Below are 13,924 nucleotides of genomic sequence, written 5' to 3' on the forward strand. Positions count from 1 at the left end.
ACCACCAACTACAGGTTGGTGGTAAATAACGAAAACCCACCAAAAAGCAATTTAATGCAAATTGCTTCAGTGCCATGTTGCAGACATACATGCCCTTAGGGCATGTATGTCTGCAACATGTGCACCCATAAACAATTGAGGGGTGCAACAGGGTGTCAAAGTGACACCCTGCCACCTTTCAATGTTTTCCCCCTTTTACCCACCCTTCAATGTTTTCCCCCTTTTACCGAATCGGTATTTACCGATTCGGTAATTGACATTTATTCCGATGGGCCTCCAGGGCCATAGGAATGCATAGCAATTACCGAATCGATAAATACCGATTCGGTAAATACCGAATCTTAACAATGCGGTTATTTTTACCGATTTTTTAGCTACATAGCATTTACCGATTCGTAAATACCGAATCGGTAAAATTCGGTATTTACGAATCGGTAAATACTATTCACCTACATGAGGCCCTAAATGTTTGTTCAACCTCAAATTATGACACAAGGGAATAATCCATTTCAGGCGTGGGCCCTGGTAATGAGGACAGACAAATAGTATATGTACATCGTTGTCATCTCCCAGGCCACACACTGGACAGATACTAGGACTTGAAACCTTGTGCCATTTGTTGGTTAGAGATGCTAAGGGTAGAGTGCCAAATCTGAAGTGACTATAACGGCTTTTAGCTAGAGGAGAGGAAAGTTTAAGAATTCCTCAAAACGAGAAAAAGGTTTAATGTCTAAAAATCTATTAGTCAGTGTGAATACTTGTTGGCTATTAAAATAACTGTCTTGGATATAAACCCATTAGCTAGACTTCATAATATTAAGAACACTTTTGCTCACATTTTTGGGCTTAATCCAGAATCTTGTTAAGCCCAGTTTATTGAAGCAGTTGGAAACATAATCATAACCCAGGATAACCACTTGGCACCCCTAATAGAGAACACTTCGACAAAGCAATCTCTGAATTCCTTTAGCTTAGGGGTGACCCAAAGCCAAATCCAATAAACAAGTGGTTTTTGAGCAGCTAGATCTGCAATTCTTTATAGTCCTAAATCCAGAAACAGAGAAGTTAGGGGTGCACTGTTGGGAACAGAGACAAGCCGTCTTACATTACAAATCTATTTTCTGCGGCAGTAAGTAGGGAAATATCAGCACATCTCCATATTTCAGCTCCATATGGAGCAGCTCCTTGTGCCTTGCCGTGGTAGACTTCTATAGCCGGTGAAACAGCACAAGAGCTTGTTTGTCTATGCAGTCTACTAATAGCATTTGCTCTATGCTTGAGTAGTAATATGCTTTTCCTGAGCTGTTCGATCCACTTCAGGCTCTCCATTACCTTAACTCTTAAATATTCAAAGCTCTTCACCCTCTCCAGTGTTTCCTCCTCAGCACGTACAACTATGTTTTTGGCCACTCCCTTCCCAAACACCATGAACTTGGTTTTACTAGCATTGAGGTCCAGACCCCTTGACCCACAGAAATCTGTGAATTTGTAAATGGAGTAACATTGGAGTCTTGGAAAAGAGAAGGGAGTCGTTGTGAAACAGGAGGATCTGCACCTTGCTGCCGCTCTGTGTAGGGAAATCATTTCTGCAGTCCTTCAGGATGTCAGCCACTTCCTTTATATTGAGAGTAGAGAGCGTAGGAGCAGGGACACACCCTTGAACCCCCCCCCCCCGCTATATAGGAATGCGTTCAGTTAGCTCTCCTTTGTGCCCACACCGCACCTGAGCAAAATTATTACTATGCAGTTTGGACATAAGATGGATTAGGTTTGCAGGAACTCCCATCCTAGAAACAACGAACGCCACATAGAGCTTCTGTTGTGGAAGTAAATTATATTTCCAGTATAATGTGGCAAATCTGGAGACTTGATCTATAGTGCTCTTCTTAGGGCAAAATCCTGCTTGAAAGGGTGACAAGTTGTCATTTGTTTCTACCCAATGTAACAACTTGTCCAGGATTTGCCTCACAAAGATCTTCTGGACATTGTCGACTAGGCTAATTGGCCTATAGTTAGAGGGCTCGCAAGCATTGCTCTTCTTAAATGTAACGATCTCTGCCCATCTCCAGGAATCAGGTATCTCTCCCCCTCGTCCTATAGCATTGGCAAGTAAATTAAAATAAAATGCCCAATATATATATATATCTTCAAGGTACATAGATATGGAATTAAGAATAGTAAACCTATACTTGCTTATTTGCACATACTTTCACAATATTTTGATACTTAATATTTGTTGAAACAATATTCTGTCCACGCTATGCTCTTACTTTGGTAAACATCACTTACAACGAAACTTTTACAACGCACTACCATTACAACGCAAACTATTACAACGCATTGTGCTGGGGGGCGCTCTAGGATAGGGAATAAGTTTAATTTACTATCCAACACCTTCCCTAGTGTCCACGGGGACTGGAGTTGGAATAGTAAATTAAACTATTCACTATCCAGCACCCAAAAGCGCTATGCGTTGTAATGGTATGCGATGTAAAAACTGTGTTGTAAAGGCAGGCGTTGTAATAGCCTGCGTTGTAACGTCATACATCCTTTTACTTTTGATATTCTGTAAGACAAACCATTTTTTTTATAAATCAGTTTAAAAAAATTTGATAGCGGTGTGAAAAATAGCAAGTCTGTTTCTTAATGACAATGTACGTGTCTAATGTCAAATGGATTCAAGCTGCAAAAAAGAATATAATGGTGTCAGAAAATAAGAATTAACTAAGTGTTAAAACAAGAACAAACTTAAAATATGGAGAAGCGTGGCTCAATGGTTAGAGCGGCAGACCCTAATGCAGAGGTCTGGCCCGGGACCAGGGTTCAATTCCCGCCTCGGTGGCTCTTGGACTCAATCTCCCCGGACCTGATAATTCTCGCCTCGGTGCCTAGTCTAATCATGGGTGTGACTCTGGGCAATAGCTTGCTTAATCTCCACAACGGCCCCAGCAGCGCTTGGATGCCTGGCTTCACCTTGGAGGTGCCCAGGAGTGGACATTTCACATGGAAAAGCCAGGAAGGGTTCCACAGCGGTATGAGTGCAGCACCGGGATGCCCTGTCGCGTGGGCAGCCGTGCGCTTTACAAATACAACACATTTACATTTTACATTTACATGTATTTAGTGTAATAGTTGTTACTTCGATGCCATTAGATTCACATATATATATTCAAAAACAGCTTCACAACTCAGAAACAGTTGCAGTGAGAAAACCTTCAAGACAATGGGACTTGCTGCGTCACATGGCTATCGACCCTAATACAAACAAGGCAAATGGTTATAACAATTGCCATTCTTAGAGTGCAATGGGCCCCTGGAGGGCATGAGCCACTGTACCTGCTGCACCATAGATAGATAAACTCCCCCAGAGACTCATGTTTGATGTGTGATTTTCAGTGTTCTATACAGTCCTGCTATAGACACTAGGGACTTTTATAGGTGGGCTAAAAGTAGAGTTAAGCTTTTTGCATTCCCTTCTGCCCTCTGGCCAGCAGAGGTTTTTGTAGACTCTTGGGGCCACATGTATCAATATTGTAAATAGCAGTTACCTTATTGAGAGTTTCAGCAAATTGCAATTAGTTCATCGCTATTCCTTATGTATGAAACTCCATGAAATTCACTTAGCGATACCTACTGGGTCACAAATCAACCTACTTCATAAATATTAATGAGGTAGGTCGCATTTTATGACTCATTGGGAATCACTAAAATCAAGGGGATGATGGCATGCTGGGGTCCTCCATGTCTGCAATTGCTTTTAAACGAACAATCATTTTTATTTATATGTAGCCCGTTTTCCTTGAAGGAAAACGGGTTGCGCTTAAAAAAAAAAAAAGTTTTATTTTCCTTTTTTAAGAACAAGCAGTGGTCCGTGGGACCACTGCGTGCTCTGAATTTTTTTTTGTACTACCATTCACAAAGGGTAAGGGTTGTTTTGTGGACCCCTTTCCATTTGCAAGGGTTACCACCAACTTGAAGTTGGTGGTAAAATGCGCATTTCGGTCGCAAAACATTCTTACATACCACTGGGATTCGGTATTAGGAAGGGATGCCCTAAACATGCCCCTTCATAACACCGAATCACAAACCCCATTTGAGATTCAGAAATAGGTTACAGAAATAGAATATAGGCTGTTTGCAAGCAGAATTAAGCTTCTTACATCTGGCATTAGGGAGGCTATTCACTATTCTAACTCTATTCCTTGAATATATAGGGAGAGGGAAAAGTTACCCAAAATGATTCAGGATTCCCATTTACTAATTCAAGCACCAGAATATGTTTTGAAAAATTATAAATTCCTCAAATATTTTAAAACAGGATTGAAATGCTGTAATCTAGCAATGTCAAAGGGTTCTGCCCTCAGGGTGCCACTGAATACAAATGCTAGTAATTCATAAAACCTGCCATGAAAAAACAAACAGCTTGTGTTAGAGTGGGAGGGCAGATTACACCTAGGTGGTGGTAAAGTGAAAACATTTAAAAGATTTTTCTTGTGTTAAGTTAGCTTGATAAATGTAAAAGGCCTTAATTGAGTTTTAAACAGTGCTTAATTTGAACAGGAGGTTGCTGGTGGTGGCCACCAGCCCTCATTTTTGGAGACCAGCTCTTATTTTTGATCCAGCGATCAGGAATCCATAATTTTTCACTAACATGGGCCCTTTCACACTACCCAACTGATCCCTTCACGTTGGGTGTCAATGTGATGCAAGTTTATACCCAACATACCAATTACAAGAATAAAACCTACATTTCTCCCTACAATACATATAACTTGCAGCGATGAATGTGTAAAGTTCAGAAGTTGATGGCAATAATATGTACCTATCTATAACTACTAAATAATAAACAGACTCAGTGTAAATTTTATAATATTTATTGTAAATAATGCAAAATAAAATGCTCATCAAGTACAATTACACGAATGCAAATCTATGATTATCACGGAGAGAAAACATTAGCAATGTATAGAAACAAACTCATAACAAATAAACAGTACTTTTAAGGAGTGGATAGGCAAAGAGAGAAAAAGTTTCAGAGACAAAATACATTTGCAAACGATTATGTAAATTCAAGAGGTTATCTATACTAACCCAAGTAAGAATCAGGGTATTCTACCCTCAGGCCTAAGGTCAGAAGGCCACTCGAGAAGACTCAAGCAGCAAAGATTAAGTCAGGAACAGGAAAGGTAGGCATCTACGTGGAAACAGCAAACCGATGACAGCGAGGATCTCCCGCTAGCTGACTGTCGGAGGTATGGGCGGAAACAGAAGCGAGGAGGCCGGATGTGTGCTATATTTGGGGTTCTTTATTGCAAACACAATCGTAACTTAATTGTACTCAAAAACTGTTCACTGATAAGGTTTCCGTCACTTCATGCTTTGCTTCTTCTCTTTCTTTTCCAGGTGTTCCGGTTGCCTGATGGCGTCCCGCGGAGCTTGAGTAGAGGAGCAGAAGAACAGAAATGCGGGGTGAGTCACTGGGGATGTTCTTGGAATCTAGGGTAAATCCCGTCACCACACCGGGTGGGAAGATTAAAAAAATCATGAAACAAATTAGAAAATGGGACAATCCGTCTAGTCTTCTGGTGCCCGGTGCCTGACTTTTCTCTCAGTGCCCGGATTCCCCTAGAGTCTCTTTCTCTTTTGGCTGCTATGATCCCTTTTACATCTGGGTTGGATGCACTGGTAAATTACACACACATAAAAGAACAATAAGGTATGTTCCCTTTCTGTACTATAGAATTGGAGAAGAGGAAGGGAGGTTTTGGGCTGTGTAATATAGGCAGACAAGAGGAATGGAGCAGAACGTGGGAGGGGTTAACAGAACAGATGGGAGCAGAACGGGAGGAGAAACGAAAGAGAGGAAAAACAAACAAACCTCCCGCTAGTCCCCAACCTCACTCTCAACCAACCCAAGGGTGCCCCCCCACTTTAAGCCACATACCGTCTCAGCAGCTGCGGCTCCTGCGCATCAGCACCGGAGTGCCACCACGCCTCGCACCACTCGTCTGGGGATCCCTTGGTTTCCTCGTCTGCTTCCTGTGCTTCTCCGCTCTCCTGGGTTGTCCCCGGTTCCTCCGGGGTTTTCGTAAGTGCGCCTTCTCCATCCGACGAGTCCCCTTCTTGCTCCCTTCCTGGTTCCTTTTCTCCTCCCCGTGGCTCTCCTGATTAGCTCCGCTTTCGTAATTCCTTTTCATGTGGGGAGGAACAACAGTCCGTCTTCACTGTTGGTGTCTTTTCCCAGCCCCTATAGACGTCATCGGGACCAGGCAGTAACGCGGACAATAGCAGCGTTTTTGCAGGTAAGTCGGGGGCTTGGGGGGAAAGCGGGGGCAACCTCTCACATCCCCCTTCCCTAACTTTCTTCTCTACAAGAAATCGTCCAAGGGGATATCTTGACAAGTAATCTGCGTTTGTTTGTTCTTTTCCTTTTCTATGTCGGATAGTAAAACGGAAGGGCTGTAATGTTAGAAACCACCTTAGTATTCTTTTGTTGTGTCCTTTGTTTTGCCCTAACCATTCTAGCAAAGCATGGTAGGTATACAGTAGAAACTCTCTACCCTCCAGGTAGTAGCACAGTGATTCAATTGCCCATTAGATGGCCAGTGCTTCCTTTTCTATGACTGCATATTTTACTTCTCGGGGCAAAAGCTTACGGCTAATATATATGATGGGCCTCTCTTGGTTTTGATCATCAGTCTGAGATAGCATAGCCCAGAGTCTGCTCTAGGAGGCATCTGTCCCTAATAAGATTGGCCTTTGATAATTACGGCTCAACCAAAAGGGTTTTGATGTGATGACCTTCTTTAGTTGGTGAAAAGCCTGTATTTCTATGGGGGATGGTTGGCGGAGCGATTTCTCTGTCCGTATATTCTTTTTTAGGAGATCAGTCAGTGGGCGGATATATGAGAGACGTTCGGTATGGACCATCTACAGTACCCCAGTAAACCCAATAAGGCTCGGAAATCTTTTCTGGTCTTAGGGAATGGTATTTGGGAAATAGCGGCTACCTTTTCCTCTTGGGGTTTGATGTATCCTTCTCCGAGAAGATATCCCAAGTATTTCACGGAACTGGCAGCTAAATGGCTTTTAGCAGGGTTGATGGTTAGACCACTGTCATCTAAGGCTTGAATTACCATGGTCAAATGGTCTAGATGCTCTGTCCAAGAGGAACTATAGATGATTATGTCGTCTATATAGGCGGCAGCAGAGGCGGCACAGGGTCGCAGTACCACATTCATGAGTCGTTGAAACGTTGCTGGGCCCCGTGCAACCCGAAGGGAAGCACTTTAAACTGACACAATCCCCCCGGCTTAGAGAAAGCGTTTTTCTCGCAATCCTGTTCTTTTAAGGGGACCTGCCAGTACCCTTTGCAGAGGTCCAACGTGCTAATGTACTGTGATTTGCCTAATCTCTATATCATATCAACAACCCTTGGGAGAGGGTAAGTATCGAACCAGGATATTTTGTTGACTTCCCGGAAATCTATACAGAAGCTGATAGAACCATCCGGTTTCGGAACTATCATTATGGGGGAGTTCCATTCACTTTTTGACGGTTCTATGACCCCTAGTAGCAACATCTGTTGGATTTCTTTCACTATAGCTTGTCTCCAGGATTCAGGGATACGATAAGGGCATAACCTCACTTACTTCCCTGGAAGGGTCTGGATTTCTTGCTCTATGAGGGAGGTTCTTCCTGGCAACAGGGAGAACACTTTTTGTAAAGGGTGTTAGCGGTCCCTCAGTTCCGGTTTCTGGGGATCAGGCAGATCCGCATCAATGCTTTGTTCAGCTAGGAATATAGTGGTCCCCACTAAGACAGGGTTAGGCCCTCCCCATTTCTTTAATAGGTTAATATTGAATATTTGTCTATGATGTCTGATTGGCTCCATTTCTAGCTCATAGGTTACCGGGGTTACCTTTTCTATGACCCTATAAGGCCCCTGCCACTGTCCTATCAGTTTGTGTTCGGAGGTGGGCATCATCAGGAGCACCATGTCCCCCACGGTCAGGGATCTTTCCCTGGCCTTTTTGTCATATTGGTTCTTCTGGGATATTTGGGCTTGTTCGTGGTTGGTTTTCAGTATGTGTCTTATTTGGTTCAACTGGGTCTGTAGAGTGGTGACAAAATCTAGGAGGGTTCTGGACTCATCTTTTTCTTCTTCCCACCCTTCTTTGTCATATCTAGAAAAGTGCGGGGTTGTCTCCCGTACAGGAGTTCAATGGGGGGGGGGTGTATCCAAGGCTCTTTTGCTGACCACAGCGGATGGCAAATAAGGCCAAGGGAAGCATGTCTTCCCATTTCCTTGCTTCTAAGTTCAACAATTTTTTCAGGGTAGTTTTCAATGTTGCGTTGTATTGCTCTACTATGCCATCTGTCTGTGGGTGATAAGCGGCGGTGCAAATCTGTTTAATCTGAAGCTGCTGGCAGACCTGTCTCATTAACTCGGACGTAAATGGGGTACCCTGGTCGGTGATGATTTCTTTTGGGAAACCTACCCGGGAGAAGATGGAATTCATGGCCTTGGTTACCTGGGTTGTGTTGGGGTGTCTTAGGGCCACATCCTCAGGGAAGCAAATGGCGTAGACTACCAAGACTAACACATAGTGATACCCACTGTGGGAGGGAAGGAGTGGCCCAAGAATGTCCATCCCTACCTTAGTGAAGGGCTTGTCTATTACTGGTAATGATTGTAGAGGGGCAGGGGCGAGATATACCAACTGTTTTTCTGACAAATGGGACATTCTTTGCAGTACTTCCGAACCTGTTGGTAAATCCCTGGCCAATAAAACCTGTCTAGGATTGCTTTTTCTATTTTTTCAGCCCAAAAATGTCCCCTTAATAAATGGCTGTGAACCAAACACAACACTTTCTCTCTAAATGGTTGGGGAACTAAGAGCTGGATTGGCATGGATGTACGCCCTTTCCTATAAAGCAGCCCATGTTGGATAAAAAAATGGGGACCTACTTGATGGGGATCTTCCTTTTCTGAGACTTGATTCCAAGCTTCTCGGAGTGTGGGGTCTTCATGTTGGGTCGAGTGGAAATTTCTATAAGGTTCCCACAATTCGTACCCAGAATCGGTTGATACAGTACGGGTCCAGTTCTTCTTCTCTATTCTCCTCTGTTTTCAGCTCTTGCGGGTTTTCCCTTCATTCCATTCAGGGTTTGATATCTGTGAAAAGGGTGCTGTTTTCATCCAGTCGTCATTTTCTTTGTGGTCCTCATTGAGCAAGCTGACCATGTGGGGGTAGTCATTGCCCAAAACTAAAGATTCGGGAAGACTTGGAATCAATCCTACCCGGCGAGGCACATGGGAAGCGGTGGGTTGATGTTCTACGGACACATCTGTCATAGAATTGGGTTTGCTTTCTCCATGGACACACTGTATGTTAACTACCCCAGTCGTATGCTGGACCCCTCCTGGTACAACTTGGAGTCTCAGGATGCTTTGTCAGCATCCTGTGTCAACCAGGGCACTTTGTGTTTCTCCGTTACCTGTCACCTGCCAATGATACAGTGTGGATTCTTCTGAGGATGCACAATAGAGGGCTATGGCATATCCCACGTCCATAGGCTCTTCCTTCTGGGGGCATGAGCGGGCTATATGGCCGTAAGTGCCGCAGTGAAAGCACTGGGGACCTGCAGGGGTTAGTGGCCGGGGAGACTGGGCTAGGGGTCCTGGCAGAAGGGTTACGGTTTCTGGTTTTCTTATGTTTGAAGAAGATTTAGTTACTCAGGGAGGGGGTCCCCCTGCATGTTTCCATGTCCCTTCTTCTCACCATCTTTGCAAGTCCTGGACTCTGTGGAAGGCGTTAGCTATTTCCACGGCCCTCTCAAGGTTGAGGCATGTGTGATGGCGAACCCAACGTTGGATTGGGGGGATGTAAGGAATTAAGAAATTGCTCCAGGTACACTTTCTCCAGTATTTCTTCTTTGGCGGAATGCAGAGGCTTTAGCCAGCGCTCAGCCATGTCTCTCACCCTGTAATACAGGGCCCTGGGGGGTTTTGGGGGGCCTTCCTTGATCTGCCTCAATCGGACTCTATCGGTTTCCTTACCCACCCCCATCCTTTCCAATATACTCCTTTTTACCTCTTCATAGGGGGTGGTCCCTGGCAGTTTGGCAGCCTGGTAGGCTGCCTGGAGATCCCCTGCGAGGAGTGGACCCAGGTACTGTCCCCATTTTTCTTTGGGCCAGGCGGCTGCCCTAGCCATCCTCTCAAAATTAGAGAAGAAGAAGTCCGGACCCTCACCAGGAACGTACTTCTGCATTACCACTGAGGGGAGAGTAGTGTGGCTATGTGGCTGTCCAAGGGCATCTGCCAATTTTCCGATCGCTGATTCTTGGGCTTGGCTTTGTTCGGAAATGACCTCCTGTAATTTCTCCGGGTCTTCTTCCGCAATGGCTAGAAATTTGGCCATAACCCTTTCAAGTCTCTCCTGGGCATCTGCCATCTTGGTCACAATGGCCTCCATTTCCCCCGATCCCACTTCTGACACCACCTGTCAGAGGGATGGGTGGAACCAGAAGCGAGGAGGCCAGATGTGAGCTATATTTTTTTTTGTTATTGCAAACACAATCGTAACTTAAATGTACTAAAAAACTGTTCACTGATAAGGTTTCCGTCACTTCTCGCTTTGCTTCTTCTCTTTCTTTTCCAGGTGTTCTGGTTGCCGGATGGCGTCCCACAGAGCTTGAGAAGAGGAGCAGAAGAACAGAAAGGAGGGTTAAGTCGCTGGGGATGTTCTTGGAACCTAGCGTAAACCCCGTCACCACACCCTGGTGGGAAGAAAAAATAAATAAATCATATAACAAATTTAAAAAATGGGACGATCTGTCTAGTATTCTGGTTCCTGGTGCCTGTGCTTTTCTCTCAGTGCCCGGATTCCCCTAGAGTCTCTTTCTCTTTTAGCTGCTATGATCCCTTTTACATCAGGGTTGGATGCACTCGTGAATTACACACACATACAAGAACAATAAAGTATGTTCCCTTTCTGGGCTCTAGAATGAGAGAAGAGGAAGGGAGGTTTTGGGCTGTATAATATGGGCAGACAGGAGGAATGGAGGAAAATGAGGGAGGGGTTAACAGAACAGTTGGGAGCAGAACGGGAGGCAAAAAGAAAGAGAGGAAAAACAAACAAACCTCCCGCTAGTCCCCAACCTCACTCCCAACCAACACAAGGGTACCTCCACCCTTTAAGCCACGTACCGCCTCTGCCGAAGCTCTCCTGACTTGTGGCGGCTCATGTGCTTCAGCTCCGGGGTGCCACCACTTCTCGCACCACTCATCTGATGATTCCTTGGTTTCCAAGTCTGCTTCCTGTTCTCCTCCGCTCTCCTGGGTCATCCCTGGTTCCTCCGGGGTTGTTTTAAGCGCACCTCCTCCACCCGACGAGCCCCCTTTTCGCTCCCTTCCTGATTCGTTTTCTCCTCCCCAGGCTCTCCTGATTGACTCCGCTTTCGTAATTCCTTTTTCTGTGGGGAGGAACAACAGTCCATCTTCACTGTTGGTGTCTTTTCCCAGCCCCTATAGACTTCATCATGACCAGGCAGTAATGTGGACCATAGAAGAGTTTTTGCAGGTAAGTCGGAGTTGGGGGAAGCGGGGGCAAGCTCTCCCACTCACAAACCAACATCTACACCACGCTAAACCATTCTCCCCAGAGCACCTCAATTATACCCTAAAACTAAAATGTCCAACTCACATTTGTTTCAATATACTTCCAATTCCATTCGCTCATTGGCTAATAATGGGGTTGTTCTGTCACACCACTCTCATCGTGATCACTGTATTAACTAGCTTATTGTTTTACATTTTCAGCATTATGACAGATCCTTCTCAGGAAACAACTTTTATACATAATCATATTACGTGTTCTACATGTTGCAAGTCTCTACGCTTCCATTGTTTGCTTCTGCCACCTCGTGAAGGAAGTTGCACGAGTCCACTTTTTTATCAGTATTTTCCTTTCCACAACCTTGGCAGACAGTCAGCACATCACAAAGAACATTTTCATGCTTTTGCGTTCTCTCCTCATTCAAAGCCCATTTTAATTCTATTATTTCTCTTCTAGCAAAGTTAACCCCAAACTGGCATGCAGGAAAGAAGGCCCATGCTTGTATTTTCTACAAAAATCAAACCAAACATTTATTATTTTCATGAAATATCATTTCCTTGCACACCATCCCAGCATTGCACTAACCCATGCACAACCTGTGTTATTCCTAGCAGAATATTATTAACGTGCACAAAAACAGCATTAGTCTTTTTATAATTTTCTCAAAGACATCAGCAACGGCGGCCTAGTTTTCATGCGTTAGCTCACCAATTAGTTTTACACATGCGCAAAAGCATTTTCCCTTATTTTTGTATTTATTAATAAAAACCTTCCCAGCACACTGTTAATATATATAACAGAGGGTTCAATCCGAGCAGTTTTATTTACGCCAAGCCCTGCTCCATCAATCCCCCCTTTGATGGCGTCTTTGAGCCATCACAAAATACCTAACAAGATACAATTTGCCACTTATTTAAAATACTGTACTCCTTTCTCGTTTTATCATTCTTTTATCTAAGTCTTCCATGATCTCGTAGTAATTTCCTTTTTTAACTTCTATTTCTATCTCTTCTCTCTTCCTTTTTCTAGCCCTACATTTTAGATCTGTCTCTTTCTTTCTACATTTGCATTTGCAACATTTATAAATCATAATGATTACTAATATTACTACAACTACTAATAGGTATTAATATTTTCCCTACTAGGATATTCCCAAAAGTAGAAAACCAATTTCCCACTGAGGAAAATCTCTTAACAAGTCTCTCCCAACACTATCAACTTTCAGTTTTGTCAAATCTTCATGAAGTTCAGTAATATTTTTAATATACCCCTCAAGATTTTAACTTTTGTCAGGGACATAAGTACAGAATTGTTGTATTTTCAACATACTACAGACTCCATCCTCTTTTGCCAATAATATATCAAGAGCAAGTCTATTTTGTAAAACCACTGATCTATTTGCAACCATTTCAGTATCAATCATCAAGAACCCACCAGCAGTCTCCGTTGATAAATGATCAACCACTGTGGACAATTTCCAAATTTTATGTGAATTCAGAATAACTCCAACTGAAGGTATCAGTGCTCCAAAAGTATCCCCAATAATTTCAGCATAACGTGCTCCTCTCTTATTACATGTTAGTCCTTGTTTTATTTCATTAATTTTATTATCTATATGATAAACCTTTGGAAACACTATGCCTAAAAAATAACATCCATTCCAACCTGCTGGTAACCTATAGTAGGCATTCTTACCACGCATGTAATAAATTCCTGGGAAAACAGGTCCAGTTCCCCTTTTCAATCCCCAACTTTCTTTTATCAAGAAAGTATGCTCACATTCACTAGAACCAATAAAGTAACAATTTAGTTTAATATTTTCTCTAAACACACAAAGCTTTCCTCTATGATGAAAATTTGAAGTCATGGCAGTGTAAGCCTCACCCTTTTTGTAATCAACCTCTCTGAAAGCCCATGGAGGTACATGAGCCTTTTCTCAGCAGCTTTCGTTTTAAAATCTCGTCTTCTATCTTCTACCAAATTCATAAATTCAATCTCTTCATACTGTAGTTTACAAGTTAAATTATTTCTATGTGTTTCTATTGTATCTATTGGTTTGTTACTAATGAAAGAATCTCCCATATATGCAGCATAAATACGTCCATAAACAACTTTTAAATCTCTCCTAATGGGTATTTCAGAAAATATTAAATCAAAATTAGAGTAGTAATACTCCAAACCTTCCCTCTCATAGATTAGACTAGTTACGACACTACAAGACACACCATAAGTTAAAGGTAGGTGATGATATGTCACCCCCTCTGAGACAGACAATGGCAATTGCATACACACATAACAAT

Source organism: Lissotriton helveticus, chromosome 11, assembly GCF_964261635.1.
Source record: "Lissotriton helveticus chromosome 11, aLisHel1.1, whole genome shotgun sequence".
Lineage (NCBI taxonomy): Eukaryota > Metazoa > Chordata > Amphibia > Caudata > Salamandridae > Lissotriton > Lissotriton helveticus.